We start from the raw sequence: 8,499 nt of genomic DNA on the forward strand, positions 1-8,499 counted from the left end.
GGAGGGCACCACCATCTTGCTAAAGGAGGTGGTGCATGCCGGCACTTGGTAGGATGGAGCCACGAGTGCCATAAGGTGCCTGAGCCCTAGACACTCAACAAAGGAGAAGGACTGGCCATCCACAGCAACCATCTCCCCAATGCTCTGGGTGACCTCGCTCACCTTGAGAATGTGCCCCACTTCATCTCTGCCTTTTCCCCACTGGTCCAGGGTGGCCTGCCTCTACTTCTTGGGGACGGGGGCTTTGGAGCAAGAGGGGGACTTCTTTTTGGGCACCATCCCACTAGTGCCAGGCTGAAGAGGAACAAGGGCAAGGGGGTGCCTCCTAAGATGCAGCAGCGTTGCCATAGTGGTGAAATGTTCCACCTCCTTGCCCCAGTTGATCTGCTTTTGGCAATGTTGGCAGGTATCATACCGGAGATCATCTGCCAACTCAAAATGATCCCACACTACACTACCCACCTGCTTCTGGGTTGCAGGTGGGAATCCTGCCTTATCCCCCTCCTCACCAGGCAGAGGCACAATAACAGGAGGAGCTGAGCCACCTGTCCCCACAACCTCCTCCAAACTGCCTTCCAGAAGAGATCTGTCTCTAGGGGAACTTTGAGGGGTATGGAGTACAAACTCAGATTCCCCCTCCTTCCCAAGAATTTCCTTAGCTATGGCCTTCAGCTCCTCTGCTTCCATATCCAGCTCTCCTCTGGCACTAGAAGGCTCACATTTGGAACTGAAATTGGGGTGGAAACTGTCATGCTAGTGCTGGTGGTTATTACTGGTGTTAGTGGAGGTGGTACAGGTGCAGACACTGCTCCCACCTCCTTGCTCCCACTAGCAGCAGAAGACATCACTGCCAGGAAAAAGGGTATGTCTATGTTTGGAAGGGAGAGGAAACTTGCAGCTCTCCCTCTGCCCCCCCCCCCCCCCGCACCAGAAGACCTGGCACCTGCCTTTCCAGCACGCTTCATGTTTGGTGTGCTGCAAAATGTGTGTAGGTGTGTGTGGTGCTTTTCTGCACAGTGATGACACACTGTCAGGGAAAACACAGATTTCTTTTTGTGCAGGGGAAAAAAAAGACAGAGTAACAAGAAAAAATAAAAGGATTTTGAGGAAAGCATAAGTTGAAAGGGATAACAATAGGGATGGTAGGCAAGGGTAATTAGGAAAGGATTGGATACAACTTGCTAGCAAGAGACTTGCTAGTACTACCAAGCCAGAACCTTTCAGATGCTGCTGCTGCTGCAAGACAGACACAGCTCACAAAAGGCACTGAAACAGATCATTTCACATATAGCCTTATATGTTGTTTCTGTGTCCCTTCCCCAGAGCACTGTGATTGGAAGGGAACTCAGGGAAAGATCACAGTCACTGGCCAGCTACAGATGTCAATATCAGAGCAGTCTTCCCCGCCCCCCCCCCTTCCTCCTCCCTCTTTTCAGTTTCTGTTTCCTGCAAGCCTGCGTTCTGAGTCTCCAATTCTTTCCGAATCAATTTGGATGCTTCTAATTCAATTTGGACCCTTTAATGGGTCTCCTGATTCGATTCAGATTCGGAGATTCGGCCGCCAAATTGAGCCAAATCTCCTCCAAATTGAATCGGCTACTGAAGCTTCGCACAGCCCTAATGAATAACAGTATTTGCTGAAAAGGGAGGTTCTGAGGAAGTGTCATTATTCTAATGCTGGCAGACATTTGGGGACTGTAAAACCTTTGCCAAGCTATGAGAAAAATGCAGGCAGGATGTAGAAAATAAAGGCAGAATGTACACAGGTGCAAGAAATGTGATGTTTGGATTACAAAGCTGGTGTGTGACAGCATTTTATGTAGCCTTAATGGTGAATGTTGGTATTAAGGAGCTTGAGCCTTTACTAGAGAGAGAGGGTGGACTTCAGTACTTGCTGATAGCACTGGAACATTATACAAAACAACCTGAACCTCCCCCAGGAGACAAATGGCTGTGACAGTAGCAGGGATCCTGGCCAATGAATTCTTCACCAGATACAGGGACCTTGGTGAGCTGTGCACAAATCAGTGGAAACACTTTGACTCTAATGGGTTTCAACAACTTTGAGAGATTCTAGGGTTGTACAAACCATGCCTCTTGCAGCTCCTAGCTCTGCCAACATCCAATAGCCAGGTGGAAATACTTCTTAGGATTCTGGATGTTTAACTGGCCATCTTTGTAAAACAGCCTGAGAGAGACTAGAACTTGGCTTGAAATTGAGAGCAATAGAAGCTGTCTCCTGTTTGATTCCTGATACAATCAGGAAACCAGGACTTCGTGTTCATACCTTGTAAACCTATGGCTTTGCACCTACCTTCTCGATCCTTCCTCCTCATGGAACCCTTACAAGACCCTGCACGTTGACTAATGGCTGAGATCAAATGAGCTAACACCATCCTTTGAGGTTCACTGTTAGTGTTTAAAACAAAGCCAGGTGACAACAATTTGTCTAGAATCTGATGTTTCCCTCTTCTCATATAAACTACAGACTTTACAGAAGAAAACTGATTGGTGTGAACCTTTGATTTGTGGAGAGTAGATAACTCACCATAACCAATTGCAATTTGTATTCCATGCTTATTTATTGTGATAAACAAAAGTTATCATTTTGACTGAGGTTGCATTCATCAATGCCAACCTTACACCAGGCCTTATAATATGGTTCATCACAATAAGGGCATGTTGTCTAAGGGCACAGACAAAGAAACACGGTACAGGAAGCTTTGCAAAAAGGGGCTAGGGACTTAGTGTGCATCAGCTAACACACCATAACTGTCAGTGAGCCCGTGCTTAGCTCTGCTTCACTGAGAGATAAACAACAAAAGTTTAGTAAGTGTAGACACAGACAGTTACCACCACAGAGCAGCAGATGTGTAATTAGTCCCTATCCTCACTGTAATTTTGCTCATTTGTCCCTACCATAAACGATGGGTCACAACAACAGAAAGTAGGGCTTTTGTTATTTATACCTGAGTCCCTCCTGAGATGTACTATTGCTGCACACATGTATCAAAAAACACTGTCTCTGCCCTGAAAAACTAGCCATCTAAAACCCCAGAGGTTCTTTCTACCTTCAGTGCTAATTTTCTGTGAGCAAGTCCTTCGTGCCATAATTTGCCCACCAAAAAAATGTGGAATAAGAACTATTAAGTCATAGATGAGACAAGAATATTGCATCTCTGCATATTCATAGATTCATAGATGTTAGGGTCGGAAGGGACCTCAATAGATCATCGAGTCCGACCCCCTGCATGGCAGGAAAGAGTGCTGGGTCTAGATGACCCCAGCTAGATGCTTATCTAACCTCCTCTTGAAAACCCCCAGGATAGGGGAGAGCACCACCTCCCTTGGGAGCCCATTCCAGACCTTGGCCACTCGAACTGTGAAGAAGTTCTTCCTAATGTCCAATCTAAATCTGCTCTCTGCTAGCTTGTGGCCATTATTTCTTGTAACCCCCGGGGGCGCCTTGGTGTTCTCCACAGACTGCAGTTCACACCCATTATGCTGCTTTCCTATGTCTTATTATTTAGCCAAGCACCACTAGTGGACAGAGTTCACTATCCTTATGGAGCTGCAACAGTTCTCCTTAACATCTCCAATATAACAGTTTATTAATGGGTCAGTGGTACATTCAAGCCAAACAGCACCTGCTTTGGGTTAGGTATTTGACTGGTCAAATAAAGTTCAGTTAGTTGACCAGTCAAATAACAGTAAAAAATTGTAAAAAATTGCCAATAGGTCCAAATAATACACAGAAAAATCACAAGTTTTTCATTAATATGTCAAAAACAATAATAACGCATATTTCTGTCAAGAAAACTATAAAAAATGTTTTTTATAAAATTGCTATAATATTTGACCAGTCAAACATATGTAGTCAATTGACCAGTCAATTGACAATATCTGACTGGTCAATTGACCAGGCTGCCAACCCTACACCTGCTAATGCATAAATACAACCAATCTATAACAAGCAAACCTTGATGCGGAGCATGCACCACACAACCAAGCATGCAAGCATTAGAATGATTCAGCTTCAAAGCAAGAAGAAACTGACCAGCTGAGAACAGCAGAGCTGTCAATCCAACTCAAAGAGCACCTTCTCTGTCTGGGCATTGCACTAGGGTCCTGAAAGCATCTAAAGCTCACATCCTGCACAGAAGCCTCTTTCAAACATTTGTACAGTACCTGAATGAAAGCAGCAGATTCAAAGCAGTGCAGCTCTTCTGCTTCAACACCCAGCCAGAATCCCTTCAACTGCCATTTATAATGATTCCCAAAGAAGTCCATAGTTGTGCATATAGGCTACATCCCTATTTAGACTTATTACCCTGTTTGTTTAGGACACTGAGACTAGACACTCAGGTATGTTTAAATACTGCCTCCTGGGTTCTGCTTCCCATCTCCTCCACCCCCTGCCCCTGTCATGGTTTTTTGCCTGGTTACAGCTTCAGGACTTTCACTTACCCAGCACACATGGGTACAGCACAGCATACTTGCCTGGCCAGCACACAGCCTACTGAACATGCTCAGGAGCCACATTGACACTTGTGCATCAAATGGCATATGAAGTAGGATTGCTAACTGTGCATAAGTGCTAAAAGTGGCAGTTATGTAGCTGGGTAAATGCTACTTGGGTGCATACAGCGACGTAGGGGGTCTTCCCTGAAGTGTTCTGAAAGTAGAGTGAGTCACCCTGCACCCAAATCCGGCTCCCCCTATTGCCCGCCTAAGTGTGATCCTGCTTGAGTCCCTGGAAAACTATGAATGCAAACCATGTATGTGTTTTCTTCCCACTCTCTGCTCTTTGTGACTTAGTCTTCAGGCTAAGAGGCTGGCACATTACCAGGCAGACCTGTTCATATTTCTTCAAAGTCTCAAGCACAGGGGAATAACATCACACAATGGCACCTAAGTTCACCTAGGTATCTAATAGATACACGAGATTCTGGCCATAGGGTCTACAAGGTGGCAGGGGTAGTGCTTGGTGAATTCACCCCTCTTACAACATCCCATCTTCCCATGTAGAAGATCCTCAGCATCTCTGGAGGAGTCATTCCTCTGTGCTTCAGTTTCTCTGCATGCAGTGTAGGATTAATGACACAGCCCCTCCCCTGTTAGCACTCTGCTCCTTAGCGACTGGGAAGCCTTTGGCCTTCTCAAGCACTTGGTGCTGAAGAAAGACCTGTGGTGGTTTTCAGGTGGGTTGGCTCCTGCTCTCTGCCTCTGTGGGAAAGTGAGGCCCTGGTCAGCTCAGCATCTTGCCATAGGTGTCATTCTACATCACAGCTCCCTCCACTGAGCCTCACTGCTCAGCGCTCCCTTCACAGCCTCTCAAAGACTCAGACTGACAACAACAATAGTAGAAGGCAGATGAAGGAGGAGAGGAGCATCCCCAGTGCCGCTCACATGGCTGCAGTCGCCTGCTGATCCTCTTAGCCGAAGCCTGCGGAGATCCAGCACTAATTTACCCTTAAACACAGGATTGTCGAAAATTGTAAATGAAAGAATAGGCAGATTATCCTCCATGTTGCTACTTTCAATACACAGGAAACTGTGGGGGTGGTGGGTAGGTAGGAAAGGCCCAGTGGGACAGGAGGGCCTCATCCAGCTAGAGGCACTCAAGGGGCCAGGCTGGGAGATCAGCAGAGTAAATAAATGCCAGGAGGCCCGTCCCACCCAGCTGGATGGGGGCCAGACATCTGGGATGCACCATGCAAGGCAGCAGGTGGCTGGTCAGAGCCAGGAGCTTACTTGTCTCCTCTATACTCCAGGGGAGGGGGGAGAGGCTAGCAGTCATTATCCTTCCCTCCCACAATGTCAGGGCTACTGAGAGGGAGAGCCTCCCCCTCCCCCCACAGCATCACCACTCCCAGAACTTTGCCCAGCAGCATCTCTGCCCCTGGCTGGAGCACTGACCAGCACTGCAGGGCTCAGGGCCTGAGGTCAGCAGGATAAGGACATGAAGATGGCATTAGCTACCAGGGGAGGCCCATCTTCAGAGGCCATTTCCTAAACTCAACCTGGATGGCAGCAGCCCCAGCTCTCCCTGGCCTTTTCTGACAAGTGACCCTACAGTAACAAGATCACAAGCAACAGTATGCATGTGGCCTGCATGTGGCCAGCCCCCCTAGGCCTTGTGCATGATGTGAAGGGAAGAGGCCCTGAGGGGTGTCCCAGATCACCTTCCCCTCCCCTCACTGGCTGTTGTTCCCCAGGCTGTTCGTGCCTTTATGTTAGCTAACCCTGGAGCTGGAGCTGGAGCCTTTCCCCAGGGTCCAGCTCTGACATACTTGGCTGTTGTAGTGAGCTATAAGCAGCAGTAGAGACCTGGCATGTCCCACAGCACAAGCTATGAGATGGAAAAAACAGAAGCCCTTGGGCTTGAACTCCAGGGAGATACCAGCCTTTTGTTTATGACTTTCAGAAGGGAAAGTGCTGAGTTCATTGCCCAAGAGCTCTGAGCTGGCTCTGAGCAGGACCTGGCCTCAGTCTTGGCCTCTGCACTGAGTGCAGGATCCTCCTGCAGGCATGGAGTTCTGCAGGTCTAACTTCTGGCCAGCCCTGCACATAATCCACTCTGCAGGTAGTACTGAAGTGCTGCCTCCTCACCCCATACCAGTGGTGGGAAGACTGGGGTTTGGGACTCAGAAGAGTTCAAGTTCTGTTCTACCACAGTCTTCCTGTGCTTGTGGGCCTTAGTTCCCCACCTGTACAATGGGAAGAGAAGCAGAGGTATGAGGAAGAAGACATAAAGCTTCTAGATGGCTGCTGGCCTTTGGACTATTACAAGGGTGATTCTGAACTGGGCTTTGCTGTTGCACTACACAGTAAGCCCCCACCTTCACACCAAGTGTGATCCAAAGCCCACTCTCCTAAATGTGCCCACAGTGACATTAAGCCCGTATGCAGAGTGAGAGGGGCAGACTGGCTGCCTGCCTCCAGCCTGGATCTGAGCTTCATGTGATGGCATCCCCCCTCACAACATATATACTTGTATTAACTGGGCCTGCCCAAGCTCAGTACTAACCTGTTCATGGTGACTCAGGTCCCTCAACTTTTTCTCTTGGGCCTCTCCCCTTGAAGGATCGTCTAGTGCTTTGCCAGCTGTATATAAAGAATTTGTTCACCTGTCACTGAAACGCAGCCAGCTCCTGGGGTGCAGTCCAGCTGCCGCTCCAAAGCTGCAGCACTGCGGGGAGCAGGAGTGCAGCAGAACATGTCTCCCTGGGCTGAGAGCTGGGGAGTCCTGTTCATGGGATGTAAGTGCAGAAGACCTCGTGCCAGCTGCTCTTCCCGGCGGGCTGAACTCATGGCGTGGTCAGAACCCCAGGAGCTCTCAGTCTATGGGGGATGTGCTGCGGCACAGACAATGGCCTTTTCTAATAAGTGACAGGAACAAGCCTCACAAGCACATTTTAAACATAATATCACTGCCTCTCTCCCCAGCCAAAGGTGGCTGATTCCCTTCAGTACCTCCTCCCCTCACCCCCCAACCCAGCAGGCTTAACAGAGGCCTCTCCAGGGGTTAGGGATGAGGCTGTGCCAACCTGCAGGAAACCTGGGTGTGAAAACAGAGCAAGCTGCTTGCTCCCACAAAACCTGCTCTCCCCCTGACCCCCAGTTCTTCAGAGACGGGCGAAGCCTGCAGCAGCATATTATGCAGGGAGCCCTATGACTGCATAAGAATTCCCTGGAGGCACAGAAAGCCAGAGATCAAGGCTGGGATAGTAACAGCCAGGACCCTGGAAAAGGCAGGTGAGACAGGCAGGAGCTCTAGACTGGGCTCAGACCTCCCCTAGGGGGGGCTTCACAGCTCTTTTGCATCAACAGGACCTATATGAAATACGCACAGATTGCTGAGGGGTTGGATGCCAAGTGCCGAAGTCAGATTCATCAGTGCTACAGCTTGATGACTCCTACATTGAGGAGAAGCCAAAAGAGGCAGCTGGCAGCTCTCAGGTCCACAGACACCCCCAGTGCCCGTTCACTATGTCCCCCATCCCTGCAGCATCAGAGAATGAGTTGTAGTATAGGGGTACCAAAATCCAGGCCAGGCCTCCCGTATGGCGAGTAGAGCCTCTTCCCTGGCTGCCAGGCCCCAGGTGCCCATTAGGCTTCCTGCCAGATCTAAGGAAATCAAGGGGTGGATCCACACCTGCTGGAAGGGATGAGCTGCACCCAGACTCTAAAACCCCAAGTCAAGCTTAGCTTTGCCTCCTAGCTTGGTGCCCCACTTCCTCCTTCCCAGATATGCGCAATGGCAGTCTGGGTCACCCTGCCCTGCCTGGGCCGTGTGTGTGCCGGTACTTATGGTGAGCCCACAAGACAGAAAGTGTGGCAGGGTGCTGAGTGCTTGGGCTCCGGTAAATGAGACAGCAGATTAATTACATTATGGGCAAGTGATGCTGGGAAAGTCAAACCTAAATCCAGGCAAAGCCCTTAATACCCTTTACCAGGGAATCATGCTGCAGTGAAAATCTCCCTTTAATGCCCATG

Source organism: Alligator mississippiensis, chromosome 10 (assembly GCF_030867095.1).
Source record: "Alligator mississippiensis isolate rAllMis1 chromosome 10, rAllMis1, whole genome shotgun sequence".
NCBI lineage: Eukaryota > Metazoa > Chordata > Crocodylia > Alligatoridae > Alligator > Alligator mississippiensis.